Below are 15371 nucleotides of genomic sequence, written 5' to 3' on the forward strand. Positions count from 1 at the left end.
AATTATTAGCCGCTCCGAAGGACTCGATCAATACGCGTCTGTGGGAAACAGTGAAGATCGTGATAAGACTAAGCCTTCACCTACTGGCGCAAGACTCGTTTTAATCGCCCCATCGATGTGATATCAAACGGACGTCGAGCAACCAACACGTCGCTATAGCGCCAGCTTCGATGACGACCACCACATCGTGCGTACGATGGCGGTAATTTACGTCTATATACCATACACGATCGTCGTAAGCATTCCCAGGAACGTTATGGAGGGGAATCTTGGCAGCAACAATTACAGCAGCATTGTGAACTCCAATTGGGACCAACGGGATGATCGCAGCGAACGCCCATATATTAGCAATTATAAGCCTGGCAATTATAAGCGCGGAGGGCGCTTTCACAATCGTAATACGTACGATAAGTCACCACGGTTCCAAAAGCAGCAGCAATAGCAACATCACTCAACTCATGGGCACCAAATAAGACAATCAGAAGATTCACAGCGAGACGTGGCGTCGCTAAAATACGTCCATAAACAATTCTTTCAGGATAAGAACTGTGCCTACAACTCCAGTGGCACGAGTCAAATGTTGCAGTTCATCACCAATCACAAATGTACGATGGAAAGTCGAATGCATCATATCGTCAGCGTCATCGCAATTTCACGCGAAGTTCCCAGCCGCATATACACCAACCGAATGCTGAGAACTGACAGGCCCAGGGAAGCACCAAGGATGAGACCGAGATAGTTCGGAATGCCCAAGAAACCACAAAACACATGAACTATTTGTCCGCGAAAGAAATGAGAAAAGGCTCCAGGGCGGCGGGTCCCCCCGGCAAAGGACACTTCGTCGCAAAAACAATGAAGCTCATTCATCCTTATATTTATTCTGCCTACAATGTCTTGCACAATTAAAGATGCAATTGATTTTGATCAACTTCGGTTGTGTTGGTTGTGCGAGAATTTTATGCATATTAAATGTGCACGATAGGTGGCGTGACTTCGACAAAGTTTACTCACCTAAAAAAGGCTGTGGTGGTTTGAGGTGGTCCTGCCCTGTACGCATTGTCATCCAATTTAACGTGTGTAATAACGTGCGAAATAAATTTTTAAAATTGCAAAAGTTAACTAAGCAACTTTCAACTGAGTTCGATAGTCAATATAAGTTTGTGTCTCTGCCCAAACGTAGGTTAGAGCCTCAATTTCTAGAGGCCCCGCGGAGGGAGGGAATTTCCAAAATACACATTTTCTGCGTATTCACATAAGGCATCTGGGACTAAAATTAGTTATACGAATGGAAAATCGGGAAAATTCGCACTCCAACACGGTATTATTTTATAAAAAAAAAAAAATATTTTAATTAAGTACTCATAGATCTGTGCATTTTAACTCTATTCATCACCTATTTAAAAAAAGGAACATTTACGAGTATTATTCATAATTACGGCCAGAGGCAGTAGCATAGAACGGATAAGCAGGCATTGGTGGAGAACGCAAACAAACGGAACTTCACAAACACAACGCACACAAACAGCAACAATTCCGATCAAGAAATGGCTAATATAGTTAGCAATCACAACAGTAGCAGCAGCAGCAATGGCACCAAGTACACAATATCTTACAATAATTTAAACAACGCTAGTACGAACAGCAATGGAATTGGCAGTGCTGGCAGCGAGGTGCAGACTTTGCGCGACGTTATCCTGTAATATGCTGAACGCGGGAGTAGGAACAGGTCCTGTCAACTATATGATACCAACAGGTGGGTTGTGTCTACGACCACATCATTGCCATGATGAAGGGCCTTGATCTGGAGGATGATGGTATTGTTGAACAGGAAGATAAAGGCCATAGAAACGGATTTCTACAACATTATTCGCGACGAATCGATGCTGTGGTGTGTATAAGTCCATTGATGATTAATATATAAAAAGATATATAAATAATATATAATAAATAATAATAATAATAATAATAATAATAATAATAATAATATAATAATAATAAATAATAATAATAATAATAATAATATAATATAATAATAATAATAATAATAATAATAATAATAATAATAATAATTACTAATAATAAAATAATAATAATAATAATAATATTACATACATACATTTACTAATACATGCATGTAAACATTGGTGCACACAGAGCTAAGCATGTTTCTGTTACCACAATTTACAACTTTCTTAAATACCGTATAGACCATTTTTTCAAAATACATATCTCATTGTGAGCAATATTAGTTTTTTGTTATATATATTATATGCCTCAAAAAAATAGTATATTAATATTTTCTTATTTTATATTGCAGTGAGTCCATGGAGTATATGAACGAATAAAGCATTAGGCGATGGAGACACTGCTCTGAAATTTGCTCCTACTTTTTCATCCCGGAACTTCGATGCGTTGGCTATGAAAGAGACAAAGGTCCGAAGTGCTATGCTAAAGATCCGGGAGACAAATTTCATCAATGCAGACGCATACCGAGAGCATGACAAGAAGTCGTCTGTACAACTCCATAACCACTTTTAGAGGCGAATACTATCATCGCGTTTCGTTTGGCCAACAATGCACCTATTACAATTTTGGGTGAAATCGCTGCTCAATCTACTTACAAGGGAGATCAATGACACCTCATTGTAATAAATACTCGATTGGCGCGTTTGATTTTATCACAGATTACGCTTAATGGCGAGATAATGCTCTCGCGCCATAAGGTAGAATTGACCAACTACTGTACCATATTAGACGCCACCTGATAATGCAGCCGGTGGCTAACGCCTAAAGTAAAAGCTATGCTGATTAATGGTGTTGGATTTGTTCTACAGCCATTTTTAAGCACATTGGCTTCGAGTTGGAGGCAATGTACTCAGACTACCTGGTTGCTGAGAGTGCGGAAGACGATGGTATTAATAACAATAGTGTAGGCTGTGCAGCCGCAGACTCAGTACCAGCAGCAACAAAGAGTCTCAAAGTGCGTATATAGAAGGACATGGGAGAAGTAACACTGATATGCCAGCCAAACAAATAAGTCCACCCACGATTCTTTTGAGTTGCAGCCTACGATGAAGAAATTGATCGAGCAAGTCTTGTGAAGATTCGCTCTGCGATATTGGTTTTGGCGAGGCGGATATTGGTAGTGGTGATCTTTACAGTCAGTCGAGCACGACAAGCACGAGAAAGCAACAGAAATTCAAGTAACGAAGGAGGCGTGAATCGCCAAAGCCGACGCCCATATCAGCCGCGCACATCACCGCGTCCTTTGAAAACACCCTCAGGTGGCCAATGAAGAGTAAGTGTTGCGATTGTGGAAACCATTCTCTTAAAAAATAACATTTTTATTGTTCAATTATTAGCCGCTCCGAAGGACTCGATCAATACGCGTCTGTGGGAAACAGTGAAGATCGTGATAAGACTAAGCCTTCACCTAGCTGGCGCAAGACTCGTTTTAATCGCCCCATCGATGGTGATAATCAAAACGGACGTTCGAGCAACAACACGTCGCTATAGCGCCAGCTTCGATGACGACCACCACATCGTGCGTAGCGATGGCGGTAATTTACGTCTATATACCATACACGATCGTCGTAAGCATTCCCAGGAACGTTATGAGAGGAATCTTGGCAGCAACAATTACAGCAGCATTGTGAACTCCAATTGGGACCAACGGGATGATCGCAGCGAACGCCCATATAGTAGCAATTATGAGCCTGGCAATTATAAGCGCGGAGGGCGCTTTCACAATCGTAATACGTACGATAAGTCACCACGGTTCCAAAAGCAGCAGCATAGCAACATCACTCACCTCATGGGCACCAAAATAAAGACAATCAGAAGATTCACAGCGAGACGTGGCGGTCGCTAAAATACGTCCATAAACAATTCTTATCAGGATAAGAACTGTGCCTACAACTCCAGTGGGCACGAGTCAAATAGTTGCAGTTCATCACCAAAATCACAAATGTACGATGGAAAGTCGAATGCATCATATCGTCAGCGTCATCGCAATTTCACGCGACGTTCCCAGCCGCATATACACCAACCGAATGCTGAGAACTGACAAGGCCCAGGGAAGCACCAAGGATGAGACCGAGATAGTTCGGAATGCCCAAGAAACCACAAACACAATGAACTATTTGTCCGCGAAAGAAATGAGAAAAGGCTCCAGGGCGGCGGGTCCCCGCGGCAAAAGGACACTTCGGTCGCAAAAAACAATGAAGCTCATTCATCCTTTGATTTATTCTGCCTACAATGTCTTGCACAATTAAAGATGCAATTGATTTTGATCAACTTCGGTTTGTGTTGGTTGTGCGAGAATTTATGCATATTAAATGTGCACGATTAGGTGGCGTGACTTCGACAAAGTTACTCACCTAAAAAAAGGCTGTGGTGGTTTGAGGGGTCCTGCCCTGTACGCATTGTCATCCAATTTAACGTGTGTAATAACGTGCGAAATAAATTTTTAAAATTGCAAAAGTTAACTAAGCAACTTTCAACTGAGTTCGATAGTCAATATAAAGTTTGTGTCTCTGCCCAAACGTAGGTTAGAGCCTCAATTTCTAGAGGCCCCGCGGAGGGAGGGGAATTTCCAAAATACACATTTCTGCGTATTCACATAAGGCATCTGGGACTAAAATTAGTTATACGAATGGAAAAATCGGGGAAAAGTCGCACTCCAACACACGGTATTATTTTATAAAAAAAAAAAAAATATTTTAATTAAGTACTCATAGATCTGTGCATTTTAACTCTATTCAATCACCTATTTAAAAAAAAGGAACATTTACGAGTATTATTCATAATTACGGCCAGAGGCAGTAGCATAGAACGGATAAGCAGGCATTGTTGGAGAACGCAAACAAACGGAACTTCACAAACACAACGCACACAAACAGCAACAATTCCGATCAAGAAATGGCGAATATAGTTAGCAATCACAACAGTAGCAGCAGCAGCAATGGCACCAAGTACACAATATCTTACAATAATTTAAACAACGCTAGTACGAACAGCAATGGAATTGGCAGTGCTAGGCAGCGAGGTGCAGACTTTTGCGACGTTTAGGTCCTGTAATATGCTGAACGTGGGAGTAGGAACAGGTCCTGTCAACTATATGATACCAACAGGTGGTTGTGTCTACGACCACATCATTGCCATGATGAAGGCCCTTGATCTGGAGGATGATGGTATATTGTTGAACAGGAAGATAAAGGCCATAGAAACGGATTTCTACAATTATTCGCGACGAATCGATGCTGTGGTGTGTATAAGTCCATTGATGATTAATATATAAAAAGATATTAAATAATATAATAATAATAATTAATAATAATAATAATAATAATAATAATATAATAATAATAATAATAATAATATAATAATAATAATAATAATATAGAAAATATAATAATAATAATAATAATATAATAATAATAATAATAATATAATAATAATAATAATAATAATAATAATAATAATAATAATAATAATAATAATAATAATAATAATAATAATAATAATAATAATAATAATAATAATAATAATATTACATACATACATTACTAAGACATGCATGTAAAACATTGGTGCACACAGAGCTAAGCATGTTTCTGTTACAACAATTATACAAACTTTCTTAAATACCGTATAGACCAGTATTTTCAAAAATACATATCTCATTGTGAGCATATTAGTTTTTGTTATTATATAGTTATATGCCGCAAAGAAAATAGTATATTATATTTTCTTATTTTATATTGCATGAGTCCATGGAGTATATGAACAGATAAAGCATTAGGCATGGGAGACACGGCTGCTGAAATTTGCTCTACGTTTTTCATCCCGGAACTTCGATGCGTTTGGCTATGAAAGAGACAAAGGGTCCGAAGTGCTATGCTAAAGAATCTGGAGACAAATTTCATCAATGCAGACGCATACCGAGAGCATGACAAGAAGACGTCTGTACAAACTCCATAACACTTTAGGCGAATACTATCATCGCGTTTCGTTTGGCCAACAATGCACCTATTACAATTTTGGGTGAATCGCTGCTCAATCTACTTCAAGGGAGATCAATGACACCTCATTGGTAATAAATACTCGATTGGCGCGTTTGATTTTATCACAGATTACGCTTAATGGCGAGATAATTCGCTCGGCGCCATAAGGTAGAAATTGACCAACTACTGTACCATATTAGACGCCACCTGTATAATGCAGCCGGTGGCTAACGCCTAAAGTAAAAGCTATGCTGCTTATGGTGTTGGATTTGTTCTAACAGAGCCATTTTAAAGCACATTGGCTTCGAGTTGGAGGCAATGTACTCAGACTACCTGGTTGCTGAGAGTGCGGAAGACGATGGTATTAATAACAATAGTTGTAGCTGTGCAGGCCGCAGACTCAGTACCAGCAGCAACAAGAGTCTCAAAGTGCGTATATAGAAGGACATGGGAGAAGTAACACTGATAATGCCAGCCAAACAAATAAGTCCACCCACGATTCTTTGAGTTGCAGCCTACGATGAAGAAATGGATCGGAGCAAGTCTGTGAAGATTCGCTCTGCGATATTGGTTTTGGCGAGGGCGGATATTGGTAGTGGTGATCTTTACAGTCAAGTCGAGCACGAACAAGCACGAGAAAGCAACAGAAATTCAAGTAACGAAGGAGGCGTGAATCGCCAAAGCCGACGCCCATATCAGCCGCGCACATCACCGCGTCCTTTGAAACACCCTCAGGTGGCCAATGAAGAGTAAGTGTTGCGATTGTGGAAACCATTCTCTTAAAAATAACATTTTATTGTTCAAATTATTAGCCGCTCCGAAGGACTCGATCAATACGCGTCTGTGGGAAACAGTGAAGATCGTGATAAGACTAAGCCTTCACCTACTGGCGCAAGACTCGTTTTAAAATCGCCCCATCGATGGTGATAATCAAAACGGACGTTCGAGCAACCAACAACGGTCGCTATAGCGCCAGCTTCGATGACGACCACCACATCGTGCGTAGCGATGGCGGTAATTTACGTCTATATACCATAACACGATCGTCGTAAGCATTCCCAGGAACGTTTTGAGAGGAATCTTGGCAGCAACAATTACAGCAGCATTGTGAACTCCAATTGGGACCAACGGGATGATCGCAGCGAACGCCCATATATTAGCAATTATAGCCTGGCAATTATAAGCGCGGAGGGCGCTTTCACAATCGTAATACGTACGATAAGTCACCACGGTTCCAAAAGCAGCAGCATAGCAACATCACTCACCTCATGGGCACCAAAATAAAGACAATCAGAAGATTCACAGCGAGACGTGGCGTCGGCTAAAATACGTCCATAACAATTCTTATCAGGATAAGAACTGTGCCTACAACTCCAGTGGGCACGAGTCAAATAGTTGCAGTTCATCACCAAAATCACAAATGTACGATGGAAAGTCGAATGCCATCATATCGTCAGCGTCATCGCAATTTCACGCGACGTTCCCAGCCGCATATACACCAACCGAATGCTGAAGAACTGACAGGTCCCAGGGAAGCACCAAGGATGAGACCGAGATAGTTCGGAATGCCCAAGAAACCACAAAACACATGAACTATTTGTCCGCGAAGAAATGAGAAAAGGCTCCAGGGCGGCGGGTCCCCGCGGCAAAAGGACACTTCGTCGCAAAACAATGAAGCTCATTCATCCTTATATTTATTCTGCCTACAATGTCTTGCACAATTAAAGATGCAATTGATTTTGATCAACTTCGGTTTGTGTTGGTTGTGCGAGAATTTTAATGCATATTAAATGTGCACGATTAGGTGGCGTGACTTCGACAAAGTTTACTCACCTAAAAAAGGCTGTGGTGGTTTGAGGTGGTCCTGCCCTGTACGCATTGTCATCCAATTTAACGTGTGTAATAACGTGCGAAATAAATTTTTAAATATTGCAAAAGTTAACTAAGCAACTTTCAACTGAGTTCGATAGTCAATATAAGTTTGTGTCTCTGCCCAAACGTAGGTTAGAGCCTCAATTTCTAGAGGCCCCGCGGAGGGAGGGAATTTCCAAAATACACATTTTCTGCGTATTCACATAAGGCATCTGGGACTAAAATTAGTTATACGAATGGAAAATCGGGAAATTCGCACTCCAACACACGGTATTATTTTATAAAAAAAAAAAAATATTTTAATTAAGTACTCATAGATCTGTGCATTTTAACTCTATTCATCACCTATTTAAAAAAAGGAACATTACGAGTATTATTCATAATTACGAGCCAGAGGCAGTAGCATAGAACGGATAAGCAGGCATTGTGGAGAACGCAAACAAACGGAACTTCACAAACACAACGCACACAAACAGCAACAATTCCGATCAAGAAATGGCTAATATAGTTAGCAATCACAACAGTAGCAGCAGCAGCAATGGCACCAAGTACACAATATCTTACAATAATTTAAACAACGCTAGTACGAACAGCATGGAATTGGCAGTGCTGGCAGCGAGGTGCAGACTTTGCGCTAACGTTATGCCTGTAATGCGAACGCGGGAGTAGGAACAGGTCCTGTCAACTATTGATACCAACAGGTGGGGTTGTGTCTACGACCACATCATTGCCATGATGAAGGGCCTTGATTCTGGAGGATGATGGTATAATTGTTGAACAGAAGATAAAGGCCATAGAACGGATTTCTTACAACATTATTCGCGACGATCGATGCTGTGGTGTGTATAAGTCCATTGATGATTAATATATAGAAAGATATATAAATAATATTAATAATAATATAAGAATAATAATAATAATATAATAATAATAATAATAATAATAATAATAATAATAATAATAAATAATAATAATAATAAATAATAATAATAATAATAATAATAATAATAATAATAATAATAATAATAATAATAATAATAATAATAATAATAATAATAATAATATATACATACATACATTTACTAATACATGCATGTAAACATTGGTGCACACAGAGCTAAGCATGTTTCTGTTACCACAATTTACAACTTTCTTAAATACCGTATAGACCATTTTTTCAAAATACATATCTCATTGTGAGCAATATTAGTTTTGTTATCTATATATTATATGCCTCAAAAAATAGTATATTAATAATTTTCTTATTTTATATTGCAGTGAGTCCATGGAGTATATGAACGATAAAGCATTAGGCGATGGAGACACTGCTCTGAAATTTGCTCTACCTTTTTTCATCCCGGAACTTCGATGCGTTGGCTATGAAAGAGACAAAGGTCCGAAGTGCTATGCTAAAGATCCTGGAGACAAATTTCATCAATGCAGACGCATACCGAGAGCATGACAAGAATCGTCTGTACAACTCCATAACACTTTAGGCGAATACTATCATCGCGTTCGTTTGGCCAACAATGCACCTATTACAATTTTGGGTGAATCGCTGCTCAATCTACTACAAGGGAGATCAATGACACCCTCATTGGTAATAAATACTCGATTGGCGCGTTTGATTTTATCACAGATTACGCTTAATGGCGAGATAATGCGCTCGCGCCATAAGGTAGAAATTGACCAACTACTGTTACCATATTAGACGCCACCTGATAATGCAGCCGGTGCTAACGCCTAAAGTAAAAGCTATGCTGCTTATGGTGTTGGATTTGTTCTACAAGCCATTTTAAGCACATTGGCTTCGAGTTGGAGGCAATGTACTCAGACTACCTGGTTGCTGAGAGTGCGGAAGACGATGGTATTAATAACAATAGTGTAGCTGTGCAGCCGCAGACTCAGTACCAGCAGCAACAAGAGTCTCAAAGTGCGTATATAGAAGGACATGGGAGAAGTAACACTGATAATGCCAGCCAAACAAATAAGTCCACCCACGATTCTTTTGAGAAATGGATCGAGCAAGTCTGTGAAGATTCGCTCTGCGATATTGGTTTGGCGAGGCGGATATTGGTAGTGGTGATCTTTACAGTCAAGTCGAGCACGAACAAGCACGAGAAAGCAACAGAAATTCAAGTAACGAAGGAGGCGTGAATCGCCAAAGCCGACGCCCATATCAGCCGCGCACATCACCGCGTCTTTGAAAACACCCTCAGGTGGCCAATGAAGAGTAAGTGTTGCGATTGTGGAAACCATTCTCTTAAAAATAACATTTTTATTGTTCAAATTATTAGCCGCTCCGAAGGACTCGATCAATACGCGTCTGTGGGAAACAGTGAAGATCGTGATAAGACTAAGCCTTCACCTAGCTGGCGCAAGACTCGTTTTAATCGCCCCATCGATGGTGATAATCAAAACGGACGTTCGAGCAACCAACAAACGTCGCTATAGCGCCAGCTTCGATGACGACCACCACATCGTGCGTAGCGATGGCGGTAATTTACGTCCTATATACCATACACGATCGTCGTAAGCATTCCCAGGAACGTTATGAGAGGAATCTTGGCAGCACAATTACAGCAGCATTGTGAACTCCAATTGGGACCAACGGGATGATCGCAGCGAACGCCCATATATTAGCAATTATGAAGCCTGGCAATTATAAGCGCGGAGGGCGCTTTCACAATCGTAATACGTACGATAAGTCACCACGGTTCCAAAAGCAGCAGCAATAGCAACATCACTCACCTCATGGGCACCAAAATAAAGACAATCAGAAGATTCACAGCGAGACGTGGCGTCGCTAAAATACGTCCATAAACAATTCTTATCAGGATAAGAACTGTGCCTACAACTCCAGTGGGCACGAGTCAAATAGTTGCAGTTCATCACCAAAATCACAAATGTACGATGGAAGTCGAATGCATCATATCGTCAGCGTCATCGCAATTTCACGCGAAGTTCCCAGCCGCATATACACCAACCGAATGCTGAGAACTGACAGGCCCAGGGAAGCACCAAGGATGAGACCGAGATAGTTCGGAATGCCCAAGAAACCACAAAACACATGAACTATTTGTCCGCGAAGAAATGAGAAAAGGCTCCAGGGCGGCGGGTCCCCGCGGCAAAAGGACACTTCGTCGCAAAAACAATGAAGCTCATTCATCCTTATATTTATTCTGCCTACAATGTCTTGCACAATTAAAGATGCAATTGATTTTGATCAACTTCGGTTTGTGTTGGTTGTGCGAGAATTTTATGCATATTAAATGTGCACGATTAGGTGGCGTGACTTCGACAAAGTTTACTCACCTAAAAAAGGCTGTGGTGGTTTGAGGTGGTCCTGCCCTGTACGCATTGTCATCCAATTTAAACGTGTGTAATAATGTGCGAAATAAATTTTTAAAATTGCAAAAGTTAACTAAGCAACTTTCAACTGAGTTCGATAGTCAATATAAGTTTGTGTCTCTGCCCAAACGTAGGTTAGAGCCTCAATTTCTAGAGGCCCCGCGGAGGGAGGGAATTTCCAAAATACACATTTTCTGCGTATTCACATAAGGCATCTGGGACTAAAATTAGTTATACGAATGGAAAAATCGGGAAAATTCGCACTCCAACACACGGTATTATTTTATAAAAAAAAAAAAATATTTTAATTAAGTACTCATAGATCTGTGCATTTAACTCTATTCATCACCTATTTAAAAAAGGAACATTTACGAGTATTATTCATAATTACGGCCAGAGGCAGTAGCATAGAACGGATAAGCAGGCATTGTTGGAGAACGCAAACAAACGGAACTTCACAAACACAACGCACACAAACAGCAACAATTCCGATCAAGAAATGGCGAATATAGTTAGCAATCACAACAGTAGCAGCAGCAGCAATGGCACCAAGTACACAATATCTTACAATAATTTAAACAACGCTAGTACGAACAGCAATGGAATTGGCAGTGCTGGCAGCGAGGTGCAGACTTTGCGCGACGTATGTACCTGTAATATGCTGAACGCGGGAGTAGGAACAGGTCCTGTCAACTATATGATACCAACAGGTGGGTTGTGTCTACGACCACATCATTGCCATGATGAAGGGCCTTGATCTGGAGGATGATGGTATATTGGTTGAACAGGAAGATAAAGGCCATAGAAACGGATTTCTACAACATTATTCGCGACGAAGCGATGCTGTGGGGTGTATAAGTCCATTGATGATTAATATATAAAAAGATATATAAATAATATAATAATAATAATAATAATATAATAATAAGAATAATAATAATATAATAATATAATATAATAATAATAATAATATAATAATAAATAAGTAATAATAATATAATAATAATAATAATAATAATAATAATAATCATATAATAATAATAATAATAAAATCATAATAATAATAATATAATAATAATAATAATAATAATAATAATAATAAATAATACTAATAAGAATAATAATAATAAGAATATAATAATAGATACATACATTTACTAATACATGCCCTGTAAACATTGGTGCACACCAGAGCTAAGCATGTTTCTGTTACCACAATTTACAACTTTCTTAAATACCGTATAGACCATTTTTTCAAAAATACAATATCTCATTGTGAGCAATATTAGTTTGTTATATATATATTATATGCCTCAAAAAAATAGTATATTAATAATTTTCTTATTTATATTGCAGTGAGTCCATGGAGTATATGAACGATAAAGCATTAGGCGATGGAGACACTGCTCTGAAATTGCTCTACTTTTTCATCCCGGAACTTCGATGCGTTGGCTATGAAAGAGACAAAGGTCCGAAGTGCTATGCTAAAGATCCTGGAGACAAATTTCATCAATGCAGACGCATACCGAGAGCATGACAAGAATCGTCTGTACAACTCCATAACACTTTAGGCGAATACTATCATCGCGTTCGTTGTGGCCAACAATGCACCTATTACAATTTTGGGTGAATCGCTGCTCAATCTACTTACAAGGGAGATCAATGACACCTCATTGGTAATAAATACTCGATTGGCGCGTTTGATTTTATCACAGATTACGCTTAATGGCGAGATAATGCGCTCGCGCCATAAGGTAGAAATTGACCAACTACTGTACCATATTAGACGCCACCTGATAATGCAAGCCGGTGCTAACGCCTAAAGTAAAAGCTATGCTGCTTATGGTGTTGGATTTGTTCTACAGCCATTTTAAGCACATTGGCTTCGAGTTGGAGGCAATGTACTCAGACTACCTGGTTGCTGAGAGTGCGGAAGACGATGGTATTAATAACAATAGTGTAGCTGTGCAGCCGCAGACTCAGTACCAGCAGCAACAAGAGTCTCAAAGTGCGTATATAGAAGGACATGGGAGAAGTAACACTGATAATGCCAGCCAAACAAATAAGTCCACCCCACGATTCTTTTGAGAAATGGATCGAGCAAGTCTGTGAAGATTCGCTCTGCGATATTGGTTTGGCGAGGCGGATATTGGTAGTGGTGATCTTTACAGTCAAGTCGAGCACGAAACAAGCACGAGAAAGCAACAGAAATTCAAGTAACGAAGGAGGCGTGAATCGCCAAAGCCGACGCCCATATCAGCCGCGCACATCACCGCGTCCTTTGAAACACCCTCAGGTGGCCAATGAAGAGTAAGTGTTGCGATTGTGGAAACCATTCTCTTAAAAATAACATTTTTATTGTTCAAATTATTAGCCGCTCCGAAGGACTCGATCAATACGCGTCTGTGGGAAACAGTGAAGATCGTGATAAGACTAAGCCTTCACCTAGCTGGCGCAAGACTCGTTTTAATCGCCCCATCGATGGTGATAATCAAAACGGACGTTCGAGCAACCAACAACGTCGCTATAGCGCCAGCTTCGATGACGACCACCACATCGTGCGTAGCGATGGCGGTAATTTACGTCTATATACCATACACGATCGTCGTAAGCATTCCCAGGAACGTTATGAGAGGGAATCTTGGCAGCAACAATTACAGCAGCATTGTGAACTCCAATTGGGACCAACGGGATGATCGCAGCGAACGCCCATATATTAGCAATTATGAGCCTGGCAATTATAAGCGCGGAGGGCGCTTTCACAATCGTAATACGTACGATAAGTCACCACGGTTCCAAAAGCAGCAGCAATAGCAACATCACTCACCTCATGGGCACCAAAATAAAGACAATCAGAAGATTCACAGCGGCGTCGCTAAAATACGTCCATAAACAATTCTTATCAGGATAAGAACTGTGCCTACAACTCCAGTGGGCACGAGTCAAATAGTTGCAGTTCATCACCAAAATCACAAATGTACGATGGAAAGTCGAATGCATCATATCGTCAGCGTCATCGCAATTTCACGCGACGTTCCCAGCCGCATATACACCAACCGAATGCTGAGAACTGACAGGCCCAGGGAAGCACCAAGGATGAGACCGAGATAGTTCGGAATGCCCAAGAAACCACAAAACACATGAACTATTTGTCCGCGAAGAAATGAGAAAAGGCTCCAGGGCGGCGGGTCCCCGCGGCAAAAGGACACTTCGTCGCAAAAACAATGAAGCTCATTCATCCTTATATTTATTCTGCCTACAATGTCTTGCACAATTAAAGATGCAATTGATTTTGATCAACTTCGGTTTGTGTTGGTTGTGCGAGAATTTTATGCATATTAAATGTGCACGATTAGGTGGCGTGACTTCGACAAAGTTTACTCACCTAAAAAAGGCTGTGGTGGTTTGAGGTGGTCCTGCCCTGTACGCATTGTCATCCAATTTAACGTGTGTAATAACGTGCGAAATAAATTTTTAAAATTGCAAAAGTTAACTAAGCAACTTTCAACTGAGTTCGATAGTCAATATAAGTTTGTGTCTCTGCCCAAACGTAGGTTAGAGCCTCAATTTCTAGAGGCCCCGCGGAGGGAGGGAATTTCCAAAATACACATTTTCTGCGTATTCACATAAGGCATCTGGGACTAAAATTAGTTATACGAATGGAAAATCGGGAAAATTCGCACTCCAACACACGGTATTATTTTATAAAAAAAAAAAATATTTTAATTAAGTACTCATAGATCTGTGCATTTTAACTCTATTCATCACCTATTTAAAAAAAGGAACATTTACGAGTATTATTCATAATTACGGCCAGAGGCAGTAGCATAGAACGGATAAGCAGGCATTGGTGGAGAACGCAAACAAACGGAACTTCACAAACACAACGCACACAAACAGCAACAATTCCGATCAGAAATGCTAATATAGTTAGCAATCACAACATAGGAGCAGCAGCAATGGCACCAAGTACACATATCTTACCAATAATTTAAACAACGCTAGTACGAACAGCATGGAATTGGCAGTGCTGGCAGCGAGGTGCAGACTTTGCGCGACGGTTATGTCCTGTATATGCTGAACGCGGGAGTAGAACAGGTCATGTCAACTATATGATACCAACAGGTGGTTGTGTCTACGACC

At 40.1% G+C, this 15371-nt stretch overlaps 2 pseudogenes; both read left to right on the top strand.

Annotated features, from left to right (window-relative positions):
* Window positions 1-9701: 9701 nt before the first annotated feature.
* On the top strand, window positions 9702-10974 carry LOC115630380 (annotated as a pseudogene).
* Window positions 10975-11603: 629 nt separating this feature from the next.
* Window positions 11604-14721, top strand: LOC115630386 (annotated as a pseudogene).
* The last annotated feature ends 650 nt before the right edge of the window (window positions 14722-15371 follow it).

The sequence above is a fragment of the Scaptodrosophila lebanonensis genome, unplaced genomic scaffold (genome assembly GCF_003285725.1).
Source record: "Scaptodrosophila lebanonensis strain 11010-0011.00,11010-0021.00 unplaced genomic scaffold, SlebRS2 tig00000589-arrow-arrow-pilon, whole genome shotgun sequence".
NCBI lineage: Eukaryota > Metazoa > Arthropoda > Insecta > Diptera > Drosophilidae > Scaptodrosophila > Scaptodrosophila lebanonensis.